The sequence below is a fragment of the Globicephala melas genome, chromosome 10 (assembly GCF_963455315.2).
Source record: "Globicephala melas chromosome 10, mGloMel1.2, whole genome shotgun sequence".
NCBI classification, from domain to species: domain Eukaryota; kingdom Metazoa; phylum Chordata; class Mammalia; order Artiodactyla; family Delphinidae; genus Globicephala; species Globicephala melas.
The window spans coordinates 12,093,786-12,110,754 of record NC_083323.1 but is presented as its reverse complement, the minus strand read 5'-3'; positions in this window follow the sequence as shown (position 1 = coordinate 12,110,754).

Genomic DNA, 16,969 nt, shown 5'->3' with positions numbered 1-16,969 from the left:
GGGATGTGCGGAGTCTTAAACCAGTGGACTGCCAGGGAAGTCCTGATGTTTGTTTTAATCATTATGGTCTGGCCAGGGAGTACATTAAAAGGATTTCTAATACAACTTTTGATAGGATATAGATCAAAAAGAACAATGTTTCTCCTACACTGTGAGGCAATAAGGCATAGTGGTTAAGAGCATGGACCTGGAGCCGGGTGGCCTGGGCTCAAATTACAGCTCTGCTGCTTTCTAGCTCGTGACCTTGAGCCACTTAACTGCACTTCTCTGAGCCTTGATTTCCCCACCTGTCAAATGGGGGTGATACTGTCTCTTCAGGAGAGATGTGAGGATTCCATAGGTTAGTGTTTATAAAGCACACTGGACTGTGCCTGGTACACAGGAAGTGTTCTGGGTATGTGCTAATATTAAACTTATAAAAAGCATAAACATTTCAAAGTGGGTTCCAAGTTCATGGCACATGTTACTGTTTGTGAATCAAAAAAAAAAAAAGCTGGAGAATGTGGCAGGCCCTGGGGACAGTGGATCGGCCACCTCTGAGCATTTAGAACATTCGAGCACAATGTTGAATAAGCAAGTTATCATTTGGAAACTTTGCAAGAGGCAGTTATGATTCCCACCCCCATGTTCTGAGTCTCAAGAGCTGTTTTAGTGGGAAGTGGAATTGGCTGGGAGCAGTCGACTGGTAACCAGCACCTTCCACCCAAACTCAGCCAAAGGCCAGTTCCGGCGAGCCTGTAACTTGTCCTTGGGGTTTGGGGGGCGGGGTGGGGGGGAGTGGAGCGGTTTGCTAGGGCTGCCATAACAGTATAGCACAGACTGGGCGCTGTAAACAGCAGACATTGATTTTCTCACAGTTCTGGAGCCGGAAGTCCAAGGTCCAGGGGTTGGAGAGTTTGGTTTCTTCCGAGGCCCCTTTCCGTGGCTTGTGTGTGGCTGCCTTCCTGTCGTTGCCTCACATGGTCTGTCTAGGCCGGAGGGGTTACTGGGAGCAGGCTTCACCTGGGGACCGGGGTCTTCTGGTGCTTTCCTTTACCCTGGCCTGCTCCCTGGCAGTTCATGTGTAGGTTGAGTCTAGTTCCCCAGCACAATGCTTGTTGAATGAATGAACGAATGCAGTGACCCACAGTTATTGAGCACCGCTGTGTGCTAGGCACTCCTTGTACATTCTATGACCTGATGCTCCCTGAGACCCCGTGAATTCGTGGTTTATTACCCTCATATTATAGATGAGGAAACCGAGCACAGAGGCGTTAAGTAAGTCTCCCAAGGTCACACAGCTGAAGAGTGGTAGCAGTGGCATCACACTGAGGACTCTCACATACAGATGAGCTGCCTGATACATGTATCAGCCAAAGACAAGTCTGATGTTGTGGTGTCCATAGTGTCGGAAGACCCCTGAGACTTTGCCAGGGTCTCTTCTCAAGCAGTCCCCTGCAGCTCCAGAGAGGACTTTTATGTGACTTTCAGCCTTGTTCTGCAGCACAGATGGGGTGGGAGGCCTGGGGCTAGGATGGACCTCAGAAGCTGGAAGGGCCGGAGCTGCTGCTCACTGGAAGGCCCAAATGCTCAGCTTGCTCTCCGGGTTAATGCCTTCCTGGGTCAGTTCGGGGAGCAGGGTGGGTGGGCGGGAGCTGATGATGCCACCACCGCTGCAGTGGGGAGGGTGCTCACAGCCAGACCTCCCCCTCCCAGAGAGCCCTGGGGGCAGGGAGGTCCTGCTGGGGCTGGGCCAGGTTGCCAGTGAAATCTTTGCCTGAGGAAGCAGATCAGTAATCAGGGGGGTCAGGTGATATCAGGAGGGTGAACCCCAACTCAGGCAGAACCCTCGCAGAGGCAGAGAGAGGGAGGAGGAGTCCACATCTCAAATTGGTCGGAAAGCTTTTTCCTTCTCCGTTTGCACAGACTGCTCCAGCCCAAACCCTGCCCAGATACTGAGGGCTGCCGTGGGGATTAAATGGGTTAAAACATGGAAAACACTTAGAAGCTTCTGGCACAGAGTAAAAGCTTATCAAACGTGGGAATTCCCTGGTGGTCTGGTGGTTAGGACTCTGCACTTCTACTGCAGGGGGCATGGGTTTGATCCCTTGTTGGGGAATTAAGATCCTGCAAGCCGCGGCCAAAAAAAAAAAAGCCTCATAGATAGGACTTGCCTGGTGGCGCAGTGGTTAAGAATCCGCCTGCCAGTGCAGGGGACACGGGTTCAAGCCCTGGTCTGGGAAGATCCCAGATGCCGCGGAGCAACTAAGCCTGTGGGCCACAACTACTAAGCCCGTGCTCTGGAGCCCGTGAGCCACAGCTACTGAAGGCCGAGCGCCTAGAGCCCGTGCTCCCAACAAGAGAAGCCACCGCAATGAGAAGCCCACGCACCACAACGAAGAGTAGCCCCCCCGCTCACCACAACTAGAGAAAGCCCACGTGCAGCAACAAAGACCCAATGCAGCCAAAAGTAAATAAATAAATTTATTTATTTATTTATTAAAAAGAAACGTTTGTAGACATACAGGAACCGACATGCATTGGCACGTGCTAAAAGATTGGCAGTGTTGTGGGATAGTAAGCGCCCTATCTCTGTAGGCAGTCAAGGACCCATTGCAGGGCGTGGTCTTCCAGGTCTGGGGGTCTAGAATTCTCCCTGGTGACTAATCAGTACTTTGTGCCAGGGACTCACACCCGTTAATTACACATTACTGTGTTTACGTTCTGTTTCGTGCCAGGTTTGCCATAGGGACTCAGTAAATAGCCGTTGTATGAATGAGCAGCACATCCTCAATTTACAGATGGGGAATCGAGGCTCGGATTTTAAGGAAAAGAATGTCTCAGCCCGTAAGTGGAGGGTCCAGGTTACCAACCTAGGGTGGTCTTATTAGTGCCTTCAAGGGCTTCTTGTCTCTCCCACTGTTTCTCCTCACCCCCTCCCACCCTCTCACTTTGTTCTTCCTTATGGAACCAGCTCAGCCTGTGGGGTTTTTTTTTTTTAATATTTATTTATTTGGCTGTGCCAGGGTCTTAGCTGCGGCATGCAGGGTCTAGCTCCCTGACCAGGGATCGAACCCAGGCCCCCTGCAATGGGAGCGTGGAGTCTTAACCACTGGACCACCAGGGAAGTCCCTCAACTTGTGTTTCTTTTTAAAGATTTTTAAAATATTTATTTATTTGGTTGCACCGGGTCTTAGTTGTGGCACGTGGGCTCCTTAGTTGCGGCAGGTGGGCTCCTTTAGTTGCAGCTTGCCAGCCCTTAGTGGAGGCATGCATGTGGGATCTAACTCCCCGACCAGGGATTGAACCTGGGCCCCCTGCTTTGGCAGCACGGAGTCTTAACCACTGCGCCACGAGGGAAGTCCCTCAGCCTGTGTTTCTGAGCTGCTTGACCTGCCTTATTCTGGATCCAGACTTCAGGCTCCACGCCTGATAGCAGTGCTGTCTATCACCATCTCTGAGAATTTGTCCGTTTCTTCTAGGTTGTCCATTTTATGGGCATATAGTTGCTTGTAGTGTATCGCCCTCTCTGGATCTCAGTTTCCTTGTCTGTAACGTGGGTAGGGCATTTCTGGTGTTAGCACCAAAAGTCCTACATCCCAGAACTCCCTCCATCCTGGGCAAACCAGGACAGTCGGTCACCCTGCAATGGGGGAAATAAAAAACTACCCCGAAGAGTTGTAATCAGAGTTGAACGGCATGTGTAAAAGCACTGAGCTCGGTACCCGTCACGGGGCCAGTGCTCGATCAACGGGAGGTGCAGGTACTGAGCCTTCCTGAGTGCGAGGTGGAGGCCGAAAGGCCTGAGCCTGGATCCTAATGCTGCCACAGCCTGGCTGTGTGCCCTGAGTTTAGTTTATCTCCCTGGGCCTCCGTTTCCCCAGATTTTTATTTTTATTTATTTATTTATTTATTTTTGCGGTACGCGGGCCTCTCACTGTTGTGGCCTCTCCCGTTGTGGAGCACAGGCTCCGGACGCACAGGCTCAGCGGCCACGGCTCACGGGCCCAGCCGCTCCGCAGCATGTGCGATCCTCCCGGGCCGGGGCACGAACCCGTGACCCCTGCATCGGCAGGTGGACTCTCAACCACTGCGCCACCAGGGAAGCCCGCTGTTTCCCCAGATTTTAGAAGAGGTTAATAGTCATGCAGACTGAGTAAGTGTGAGGAGTTTGAAGTGAAACAATGCAGGCAGAGCACTTCGTTCGAGAGTGCGGGCATCACCTTTGGCTCAGCAGGTGGTGCCTGTGGTTAATAATGTGCTTACTAAGTCATTGACAAGAGCTGCGGAACTTTTGCCAAGTGCTGTATATTGGGCTGGGGCCCCAAAGCAGCCTGTGGGCCTCTTACCTTGTCCCTAGCGTTGGTCCTTTTTTAAAAAATAACCCCAAACAAAGGGACATTTTTGATAAAAGTGAAGCCTCCCGTTCTCCCAGGGGTGTAAGGAGGACAGTGTCCAGGAGGGGGCGCCAGAGCACCAGCCACAGCAGCAGTGTCTGTTTCCCTCCCTCCCTGCCCACCTGCTGTCACCAGCGGCTTCCCAGGGACCTCCTGTTCCTCCCTGGGAATCAGGAAACGCCCTGGCTGGGACTCAGCCTGGAGAATCCTCTAGGCTCTGGGTATTCACCAGTGCTTTGTTTAGACAAAGGCTTCGTGGTGTCCCAGACCCTGGGAGGACACCTGACATACTTTATCTAATTTAATCTTAAAATGTTCCAGGGGAAGGAGGTATCCTTGTCTCCGATTCCAGACCAGGAAACGGAGGCACCGTGAGATTAAGTCACAGCAGTGGGTGCAGCCAGGGTTCAAACCCAGGGGCATCTCACCCCCATGTCTTTGCCAGCTGCCTCTGAGAACCCTAGTCTTAGAAGGATCTTACAATCTTAGAGGCTTATAAAGCCTAGACCCATAGAAGTTTTTATTCAAGTCAGATATATACTTGTTTAATTTTTTTTCCACTTAGGTAATACTGGGTTGAAAAAACAAAAGGAAGAATCAGCCCGCCTTCTCTGCAGCCTGGCGCCAGCCATCCACTTTCCCTCCCTGGTGGTGACCACTGTTACAGTTTCTTGGGTCTCTTCCCAGATGTTAGAATTCGGTGGATTTCTGGATGACCTGGTCTCCTGGGCCCCAGCTGCTTTTAGCCCCCTGCCCTCAGGCTCCCACTGGTGTCTCTGTCACAGCCCAGGTGATCTAAAGGGTCTTTCTTGGCTCTTGGAATCCGCCCCCGACACCCGGCTTCAAGTCCACCCATCCCTTTAGAAGGGGCAGTGGTACTTAAAAGAGTGTCCCCACCAGTACAAAGGAGGTTGGTCCTGCATTCTCTCTCTGCCCCTCCTCCTCCAGGGGTCCTCATCCCAGAAAGGCCCCCCTGTTCCTGGTGTGGACCCACTTTCTATTTGCCCCCTGTGGAGGGAAGAGCGGAAGTGCCCAGAGTCACATGGTAGGCATTGGGCACCGAGGCTAGACCCCTGTCCCATGGGGTACCCTGCAAGATAGGGGCTTAGGGTGGTGGGTCCACGCAGGGCAGGCCTTGCCGTGTCCTTTCTTCACCTGGGATCTGGGTTGGAAGGCTGGCCTTACTCAGCTGTTATTTCCTCTTTCAGAAGCCCTCCTCCCTGGAGCCAGGTCAGGGACCCCTCTGAGCATCCCTCTCCTCTGTCAGAGCTCTAGTCTCACTGGATTGTGATTTTCTTCTGTTTATCTATTTCCGCATTAGAAGGTGTGCTCGGGGAGGACAGGGCCCTACCAAATTTCGTGTTTCTTCCCATTGCTTAGCACAGAGCAGACACTCCATAGATGACTCAGTTAACCCAATACTTTCCACCCAGACCCACAGTTCCGCCTGCTTCTGGGCCCACCGAAGATTACACATCCCAGCCCCTTGAGTTTGCTCTGTGACGTGCTCTGGCCAATGAAATCGGAGCCAAAGTAGCATGTCACTTCCGGGTGGAGACCTTTCAGAACTAGTGCATGGTTCTTCCTGCTGCCCTCCCCCTGAGCAGTGATGGGAAATTCCAGGTGGGTTCCTCAGCGGGGACAGCAGGGAACAGAGATCCCTGTTCCCACCCTTCTACTGGATATGTTGCACAAGTGAGAAATAAACCTTTTTTTTTTTTTTTTTGCGGTACATGGGCCTCTCACTGTTGTGGCCTCTCCCGTTGCGGAGCACAGGCTCCGGACGCACAGGCTCAGCGGCCATGGCTCACGGGCCCAGCCGCTCCGCGGCATGTGGGATCTTCCCGGACCGGGGCACGAACCCGCGTCCCCTGCATCGGCAGGCGGACTCTCAACCACTGCGCCACCAGGGAAGCCCCTGTGACGGTATTTTTTTAAAAATTACTTTATTGAGGTATAGTTGATTTACAATGGTGTGTTAATTTCTGCTGTATAGCAAAGTGATTCAGTTATACACACACATACACACACACATACAATATTCTTTTTCATATTCTTTTCCATTATCGTTTATTACAGGATATTGAATATAGTTCCCTGTGCTATACAGTAGGACCTTGTTTATTTTTGCCCTTTATACATCCCTGGAGAGTTGTGATAATCAAAAGAGATGTATGTAACAGGGAACAGATTATTATCTTATCACTCACCCTCACACCCTCTCATGCTTTATGCCTGGTGATGTGTCTGATCTCTCGTGGGTTAGTGCCTTCCCATTGAAAGAATATGGCATTCACTCATTCATGCATTTGTGTTGTGGAGATATTAATAGTACCTCCAATATAAGATTGTGATGAGGATTAAATACATTAATGTGTATAAGGTTCCTAGAGTGGTTGGCACATGGTGAATACTCTATAAATGTTTCCATTGTTATTATCAGTCTTTTCTAGTTCATTCAAGAAAGTTTACTGAGCATCCACTGTGTTTCCTGGGACTAGAGAGAACAAAGCTTGCTCCTTCCTACCTTGGGGGAGTAAGGCCCAGAAAAGAATGTTGCTGCCAGTGTAAAGGTGCCCAGCCTGTCAGCAAGCACAGAGCGCTAGGGGATCTTCCAATAGGAAGGGACTCCGTGCAGGCCTGGTGTGTGGGTACTGGGGTGGCCTTGTGCTTTGAGATGGAGCCACGGGGGCTGGCTGGGGCTGGGGGTGGCCGGCAGCGCTTACAGAAGCCCCCAGCCTGGGAGCCAGAGTGCTGCTCTGCCGGTTCTATTCACGGTCCCAACACGCACCTTGCCCCCCAGCGGCAGCAGGGCTGGGGTGGCTGGAGGAGAGGGAAGGAGGTTGGGAGCAGGCTGGGCTGTGTGAACACACAGATGGTGGGTCAGGAAGGAAGGCCAGGGAACCAGCACTAAGGAGGGAGGCAGAGGGAGAGAGGATGGAGGGGAAGGTGAGGGCTGCTGGGGGCAGGTGCCTTGGGGGCAGGTGGTGGAAGCCTAGGCCAAACCCCTGTGTTGCCTCCATCTGATCATGAGCCCCTTTGCATGGAGGGGAACTCTGACCATTGGGGCCCAAGAGCACCTGGGCAGTATCAGATCACCACCCCTGTGGTACAGCTGGAGAGACTGAGACCCAGAGAGGATGTGTAACTTCCTCACAGACACACAGCCAGTTAGGGGCTTACCCAGAGTCAGAACCCAGACCTCTTGATTCTTAGTCCAGTGCTCCTCACATGATACCACGCCGCCTTTTGGGGCCTCGGGGCCTCCTGTTTTATTGGAAAACCCTAATCTGAGGGGGGCCACGTTGCTGCCATTGCTGATGTGTGTAACCCTGCACTCCGTCCTGTTCTCCCTCCTCCGTCTTCTCCCCTCAGGGGAAAGGGCACAAGCAAGTGCAGATTCCGTTCAGCTGTTCCACCCTCGGCCCAGGGCTGGTGCAGAGGAGCTGGGAGCAGCCTCCCTTACCCCACTGACCCACCTTCTTCTCAGAGGCAGGCTGGGCCTGGGGGGCAGGGACCTGTGGTGGAGCTTCTCCCTCAAGCTCTGTGGTGGTTGCCCTCTCAGATGGCCTGGGTGACCCCACCTCCTGGTACGTGCACTCTTGTGTCATCCTCCCCCCTTGAGTGTGGGCTGATCTAGAGACTTGAGTCTAAAAATGGAATGAGTAAGTCCCCTACATACTAACCTTCAAGTTGCGATCTTTCAAAGATGCGAACATGCGTTTGCATGTCCAATCACGTTCAGTTCACGTGTCTGGCGTACATTGTCACGTGCGTGCATCCTCTACAAGAGGCTGTGCTTCTGTGTACTTTCCTGTACAGTACTGTATAGAGTACAGTAGTACAGTATCTTTACTTCAAGCCCAGGATGTCTGGAAGCAGGCGAAAAGCAGCAGTGATGTAGCTGGTGCAGTACAGTACTACCCAGACATCCCTGGATCGATTTTTCAAGAGGGTAGATAGAATTGAATCCAGCAAGGAACCAGAACCAGTGCCATCCACGTCAGGTGTGAGTGGAACTGCAGCTCGCCCTCCATCTCCTATTGCTGACAGTCCTTCAGCTCTACCATCTCCCACCTCCCCTCCCTCCAACAGTCAGTCACTCTTCTTGCCTGTTCACTGGATGCCAGCCCCTGTATGCCAGCTGTTATAATGCACTACTGTACTTTTCAAGGGACTGTACTGTAAGATTCAAAATGTTTTCTTTATTCTTTCTTTGTTTTCTCTGTATTATTTGTGTGAAAATTATTATAAACCTATTACAGTACAGGACTATATAGCCGATTGTGTTAGTTGTGTACCTAGGCTAACTTTGTTGGACTTATAAACGTGCTGTTGGAATGGAACTTGTTCGTATGTAGCGGACTTACAGTATGGATATCACTTCTGAGATTTTGTTACTAAAGACGGTGGCTTGTGTCGGGAGTGCCCCCCCTCTTTCTCTCTCTCTTGCTTGCTGGCGGCCAGCTGCCATGTCATGAGCTGCCTGGTAGTGCCAACAGCCAGCCAGCACCTGAGGCCGACCAACAGCTGTGGGAGTGAGCTTGCAAGTGACCCCTCCCCAGATGAGCCTTCAGATGAGACCACAGCCCTGGCTGACACCCTGACTGCAACCTCAATGGGAGACTCTGAGCCAGAGACCCCAGTTGAGCTCTGCCCAGATTTCTGATCCTAGAAACTATAATAAATGTATGTTGTTTTGCTCTACTACATTTTGGGGAAATTTGATGTACAGTCATGGACAACTTAATACAACCCATCACCACCACCTCCTGGAGCCACCCCCCCACCTTCTCCCTGGTCCTCCTCACTCCCTCCCACTCCCCTGAGACCTAAGGGAGAGTTCACAGTCTCAAGTTCTAGTCCTCCACATTTTATTGCCTGACTTTGAGCTGACCTTGGGGAAGTCATTTCACCCTCTCTGGGTTTATTTTCCTCTTGGTTAAAGCCACTTACTGACTAGTAATAACTTCCCCAGGTGTTCAGGTCTGTGCAGTGGACAGGGCCTTTCCCACCTACTCTCTCACCTTGACCTTCACAACTGCTTGGAGATGTATTTGGGACAGGTCTCCACATCCCCAAATGACAGAAGAACAGACTGAGCCCATGGTGAGAGATGGTTTGCTGGAGGACACACAGTGAGGAAACAGCAGGACCCAGGCGAGGTCCCTGACTCCAGCTCAGGGCCGTGTGGGAAGTGGTGACAGCATTTCCTCGGGTGATAGTGGCGATGGTGAGAGGCAGTCTTTGCCTGCGACATGTGTCACACTGGCCACACCCTGCACGTAGCATGCCTTCTGTGCTGCAGAAGCTGCAAAACTCCACGACTACATTTTCCAGGCTCTCCTGCAGGTAGCAATCCAGCTGTAACATAAATCCTGCCATAAAGAACACTTGCATGGACTAGAATTTGGAACTGAGTTTTGTGTGGAAAGAGAGCACGGAGCACCCGTTTCCCTGCATGGATCGAAGTCGAGCAGGCATGGTTCTGGAGCTGGCAGCCAAGTGGTGACTTCCACAGCTTCCTGATGGAAGCAGGGGCTGCAGCCCCATTGGTGGCCCAGTTCTGCAGTGTGTTTTGGGCAGTTGTTCCTGGATGCTCGGCCACTTAATATGCTTTAAAACAAAATCTCTTTTTGATTAGACTAGCTAGAATAAAATCTGTTGTCACTGAAGCCTGGGAAATAGTCACATCTTCTCCAGTGTATGGGACAAGGTCACTGGAAGTCCCAGCTCAGCAACCTCCCCCACCTTCTGGGAAAGCAAGAGCTTCCTTTTCCTGGTAGCCACATATCAGTCCCAGGGGAGCTCTCTGATTGGCTCTGCTGGGCCAGTCCTTCTCTCTTGGACCAATCATAGTTGTCAGAGAGATGGGGTCAATGACTGATTGGTTAGACCTGGCTCATTTCCTGCCATTGTGGCCAGAGGACAGGGTTGGTCCCCAGAAGAAGGGGATGAGAAAGCTTGGGCACTCATAAAGTGTTAACTAACAAGTCTGTTTAACACTACCTGCCAAAGGGAAGCACTATTAGTGAATCCCACGAGGGCCATTGCTGTAAGTAAGCCCAGAGGGCAGGAGATTATTACAGGAGTCCCAGAGTCCCTGCTCATGGGTGATCATGCCTGCTCCCCCCACCCTGCCACCCTGGAAGGATGCAGAAATACCCCCATCTTTACCCCTGACAGTGCTTTGGGTGGGGAGGGGGAAACTGAGGCTCAGAAGAAATGGTGTGCCTGGGAGGCAAGGAGACAGGGAAGGAGATGGGAGTTTGGATCCGGGCCTCCCAATTCCTATCCATTGCGGGGTGACTCTGGCCGGGGCCTCTGTCTCAGCCCAGGTGCCCTCATCTGCAGCATGAGGATGACGACGGCTTCAGTGGGACAGCGTGTGTGTGAAAGTGCCTACCCCAGGGCCTGGCCATAGCAGGCTCTTCCCCGTGACACTGACGGTGACAGCTGTGCTTGATTCCTTCTGTGGAACAACTTTCCTGTTGCCATGGTGACTACACTCTCGCGATTGGGGCTTATTTTAGAACTTGGTCCACACAGTGGTGGCGATGTTCCCGGGCCCTCCTGCTGCAGCCTGTGTCCCGTGGGCCTGTCCTCTGATGCCTGGGCCAGGAGGGGCAGGTGGAGGAAAGGGGAGCCCCTCTGGGCTTCTGCCTCAGCCCTCGCTGCTCCCTCCCATCAGCCTCTCGACTAGGCCTCCCCAGCCTCTACTGGAGGCTGAGGCCCGGGTTCTAGGCCTGCTTCTGCTGCGGGCCTGCCGGTGACCTCTGGGGCCTCTGTCTCCTTGAGAGTGAAAAGGAAATGATGTTTTTGCTGGGCTTCCCCAGACAGAAGGAAAATGTCTAGTGCTGTGTGATCCAGGTGTTGACTGGGCCCCCGCCCTTCCTGCCTCCCCTTCCTCAGGGCCCCGTGGCTCTGCTTTCTCTGACTGAACCCAGCTTCCGGAGCTTCCCATGGCGTCACTGAGCTCCCTCTGCTACGTGTGACTTCACCCTAGATGTGGAAGTCAGCCCTTTCCTCAGTTTCTACAACACCCCTGTCTCCAGTGTGAGGCAGCAGACTTCATGGAAGGCCGGGGGGAGGGCAGTGATGGTGGGAAGGTTTGCACTGAACCCAAACCCATGGCTTCCCGTTTTCCCTGAGCAGCCCCGTGTTTTTACTGTTCCTTTGCCACTGCCCACCCAACCAGGCCCACCCACAGGAAGTCCTGGCCTTATACTATCTCCTAGGCATGGTCCAGAGAGGGAGCAATTTGCCCAAAGACACACAGCAAGTTAGTGGTAATTCCCCACCTGTCCTTTTCCCACTCTCCTATCTTCCTACTTAGGGGCAGGGCTGGGGCCAATGGGAGTGATGTCGGGTGACCTCGGCCTGCAGCAGCTTGAAGCAGGGTTTTGGTTCCCCTGCCAGAGATTGAGGTCGGGTCGCCACGGTGAGAGCACCAAATGCTAGCCACTCGACTAGTGGCCAGTGACAAGGCCCTGGCCCTTCGGCTTTGCAGAAAAGAATTCCCACAAAGACAGAAAGTAGTGAAACAAGTAAAGTGTTTTATTAGGAGAAAAAAAAAAAAGAGTAGAGTACGTGGGGATAGTCATAGGCGTGGGCTCAGAGAGAGAGTCGCGCCCTCGTGGTAGTTTGAATCACTTTTAAGGGGCGTTTCTTCCGGGTTTCCTTTGGCCAATCATCTTGCTTTGCCTGGTTCTGAGTCCGTATGTACGCGGGTGAATCTCTTAGCCAAGATGGATTCTAGTGAAGAGGCCTATGGGTGGTTGACATCACTTACTATGGGGTGGCACCACCTCCCTTTCTGACTTCCAAGGAGCCTTTCGGCGCATGTGTAGTCAGGGAGGTCTCCTTGACTTCGAGAATGAGGCATATGTAGTCTTTCATCTCTTATCTGGGCAGGGCCCAGCCTCCTCCATCATCTTGCTTTTATGGAGTTTCTGCTATTACGGAGTTCCTGTCCACAGGGGAGAAACTGTTCAGCCTGGTGCCCATCTATCTCCTGCCTCAAGAGGAGTGAGCATAAGGCTACACCCAGCTCAGCTCAAGAAGGGGCCCTGCACCCCTGAGCCCTCAGTTTGGGGCTCATCACAGCAGATGCACACATTGCTGGCTGCCTATCCAGCACCCCACAGGCCCTGTGCGGATCTCCATGTGTTCGTGTCTGTTTAGTCCTCACAACAGCCCTACCAAGTAGATGCTACCACCGTCCTCAGTTTACAGCTGAGACATCAAGGCAGAGAGGGTGAGTCACCTGCTAGGAAGTGGAGGGGGTGGGATTTGAACAAGTGATGAACATCCTGGCAGTGGGCCATGTGAGCAGAGGTGAAGGGGGATGCAGGAGAGCAGCAGAGGAGGGGAGGGATCGATTAGGGATTGGGAATAACATGTACACGCTACTATATATAAAATAAACAACAAGGACCTACTGTATAGCACAGGGAACTCTACTCAATATTTTGTAATAGCCTATATGGGGAAAAGAATATATATATATAACTGAATCACTTTGCTGTATACCTGAAACTAACACAACATTGTAAATCAACTATACTTCAATTTTAAAAATTAATTTGAAAAAAAGAGCAGGGGAGGGGCTGGGCGAGATGGTTCCTGAGGCCCCTGTGGCTTTAGAGGCTCATCAGGGATGGCTCCCTGGAAGAGGTGCCCTCAAACTGAAACTCTCAGATTGGGAAAGCTCAGTGGGGAGGAGAAGCAGGGGTGTCCCCAGGCCAGGGAAGTGATAGGTACAGAGGCCTGGATGTGGGAACATGGCATGCGTGTGAGGGTTGGGCGGGGACCAATGGGCCAGGGCTAGAACTGCCTACAGGAGACCTGAAACCGCCGGTAGGGTCCCTTTTTTTTGTTCAGAGAGCCCTTCCTATCAGGCAGCCAGCTTATCACAACTGCGTGTTGACTAGCTTCCTCCCTCTGCCCTTCCAGCCTCCCCACTCCCGTCCAGTCCCTCTTGAATCTGATGGAATCCAAAGCTCATCAAGCTGCTTCCGCTCAGGAGTCCTCCATGGCTCCCCATTGGCTGAGCATGAAGTCCAAGCTCCTCCTCCTGGTGTTGTTTCAAGGCCTTCCTGTCCCACCCTCTCTAGCGCCACCTACTACCATGTGTCTTAGGCTCCAGCCCCAGCAGACAGTTTACCATACCCTAGACACATGTCGTGTGTGTGTGTGTGTGTGCGCGCGCGCGCGCGCGCGGGGGGGTGGGTTGATGCCCACTGTACCTTTGCTTTTGTGCGGGCTACACTGTCTGCCCCTCCAGAGCTGCCCTTGTCTTTCCCTACTTGCTTCTTGTCCTGGGAGGCTGGTCTACAGAGACGGTGTGGCGGTTTCCGGTGGCCGCTGTAACAAATGACCACAAACAGTGGCGTAAAACAACACAAATTTAGGGCTTCCCTGGTGGCGCGGTGGTTAAGAATCCACCTGCCATGGCAGGGGACACGGGTTTGAGCCCTGGTCTGGGAAGATCCCACATGCCATGGAGCAACTAAGCCCGTGCGCCACAACTACTGAGCCTGCACTCTAGAGCCTGTGAGCCACAACTACTGAGCCGTGCTGCAGCTACTGAAGCCTTTGTGCCTAGAGCCCGTGCACAACAAGAGAAGCCATTGCAATGAGAAGCCTGTGCACCTCAACGAAGAGTAGCCCCCTCTCACCGCAACTAGAGAAAGCCCGCGTGCAGCAACGAAGACCCAACACAGCCATAAAAATAAATAAATATATATATAAAAACAAAAACCAAAAAACTCAAATTTATTGTCTTACAGTTCTGGAGATCAGAAGTCCTAAATCAGCCCCACATAGCTAGGCAAAGTGTCAGCAGGGCTGGTTTCTTCTTGAGGCTCTAGGAGAACCTGTTTCCTTGTCTTCTGGCTCCTGGAGGCTGCCTGCATTCCTTGGCTCACGGCCCCGTTTCTCCATCTTCAAAGCCAACAGTGGAGCCTCTTCCAGCCTCTCTGTCTCTCTGTGACCCTCGAGCTCTATCATCATATCTTCTTTCTCTGACTCTGAGCCTCCTGCCCCCCTCTTTAAGCACGCTTGTGATTACATAGAGCTCACCTGGATGATTCAGGATAATCTCCTCACCTCAAGGTCCTTAACTGGATCACACCTGCCAAGTCCCTTTTGCCATGTAAGGTTCCAGGGATGCATCTGTGGACACCTTTGGGAAACATCATTCTGCTCACCATGGAAGCATCAACAGGCTCCCTGGCCTTTGCTTTTCTGTTGGGTTTGAGCAGTGTGCATCATGGGTACGCTGGAGGTGGACGTGGAGGGGAGTGAGGTTGGGGACTGTGTTCTGGGCTCCCTCCCGCAGGGCTGTTATATCGGCTGAATCCCTGCTGAGGCCACAGCTCCTGCCTTGGCCGGGTGGAGCTGCGCCCTTCTCGTGCCAGCCGTGGATGTGGCTTCTGATCTCAGGGCCCTGGCCTTCCTCAGCCTTGCTCACACCTTCACAGGTCACCCTGGTTAAAGTTCCCCTGGTGGCGTGCGTGGGGCTGGCAGGGGGGTGTGGCAAGCACGGCACCTGGGGTACAGATTTAAGGAAGCTCCCACTCTCAGGGCTGAGCCGGTGCCCCACCCTCCTCACCCCACCCAGCCCTGTGTCCATGTCACCTTTCCTGCCCAGACCCTGCTGTTCCTTCAGCCTGGATTCCTCTCTCCTGCCCGCCTCTTCCAACATAGGAGGCCACCTTCTCCTTCCCTTCCAGTCCTGCGGCTGCCCGCACAGCGATGGCGCAGAGGGGTCCCCCTGTCCATCCAGGAGGCCGAGTCCTCGCTGCTCCCCCTCTGGATGGTGAGCTCAAGGGTGGCTGCTGCTCTATCTCAGGCCAGTGTCCTCGAGCCCAGTGCAGGCCCCTGGGGAGAAGAGCAGGATGCAGATAAAGAGGTGAAGCTGCCGGGGCACCTGGGTTGGGATCCCTGCTCTGCTGTTACTAGATCTGTGATCTTGGGCCAGTTACTGAGCCTCTCTATGCCTCAGTTTCCACATCTGTAAAGTGGGGACAGGGATGCCTCATAGAATGACTTTGATGTTGAAATGAGATGATGTTATAAGAGAAGAGCTTGGTGCCAGGCAGACAGGGAAGGCTCAGGCCTCGTCAGCATCGGATCTGTGGTCATTGCTAGGGACTCAGGGAATGTTGGCTGGATTTAATAGGACTGGGAGGCAGGTGAGAGGAAGAGGGAGAGAGAGAGACAGAGGAGAAGGAGTTTGGGAAGAGCTTTATGGGAGGGAGAGGACTCAGAGAGGGGGCATGAGGCTGGGGAGTGAAGGCTGCCAGGTGGCCTGAGAGGGAGGCAGAGAGAGCAGAGGGCATCAGCCAGGTCCGCTTGGCTCAGATGAAAACTGCTCCGTCACGAGGTGCCACCTGCCAGCCAGCTGCTCTCAAAATAGCTGTTCCTGCTGGGGCTGGGGGAGGGGCAGGGCTGGGAACCCTGTCTGGACACATCCTGGGGACCTGGGCTCTTGTGGTCCTGAGCCTGGCAGGGAGCCCCTGTGACCTATGCCTTGAGTGGCTGGGATGGGGGCTTGGGAGTCCCTTCTGCAGGGTCTGTGTGTGTGTGTGTGTGTGTGTGTGTGGTGGGCTGGGATGGGGAAAGTGCCTTCCTGGCTTGGGTCTGGGAGGTGTGCTGGGGACAGGCAGGGAATGGCCATAATAATAATGATAATCACCATAGTGATCATCTTCATCACCATCATCCAGAACGAGGCAGGCACAGCAAAGTTGCCCAGCCACGTCCATCCTCCTTCTTCCTTTCGAAAGAAGGCCAGGTGTGTTGGGGGCTGGGAACACACCCACCTCCCAGACTCCTTTGCAGCTCGGTTGACCATGTGACCTACCTCTGGCCCATGAGATGCAAATGGGAGTCAGCTAGGAGGGCCCTGGGAAAGCTGCCGTTTTCCTGTTTGGTCTGCACCTCGTGGCTCTGCGTGTCCCTGTGCCGGGCTCCTTCCCTCCTGCTGCGGACGGGTCTCTTCGCCAACTGGTAGAGGAAGACAAGGCAGGAGAAAGCCCAGGCTATTTGGAAAACAGGAACTGGACTGTCATGGAAAGAATATAGATGCTGGGTCACACTGGTCTGAGTTTGCCCTCCAGGTCTGCCATGTCCTAGCTGTGTGGCCTTCCTGAGCCTCAGTTGTCTCACCTGGGAAATGGCAGTCAGAGTGTCTCACAGTTCTAATGGTCCTTCTGGGCCATAAAGGAAAATGTAATATGGTGTTAGATGCATTTGACTGTGTTTTGGAAAAGTTTTGGGCGTTTAGCCCCTGAATTCAGTTCAGCAGACATTCTTTTGCGGTACGCGGGCCTCTCACTGCTGTGGCCTCTCCCGTTGCGGAGCACAGGCTCTGGACGCGCAGGCTCAGCGGCCATGGCTCACGGGCCCAGCCGCTCCGCGGCATGTGGGATCTTCCCGGACCGGGGCACGAACCCGCGTCCCCTGCATCGGCAGGCTGACTCTCAACCACTGCGCCACTAGGGAAACCCCAGCAGACATTCTCAGTGATACCTGATACTTGGAAACTTGGAGCGACCACACAGATGTGGTTCCTCATCACGTCATAT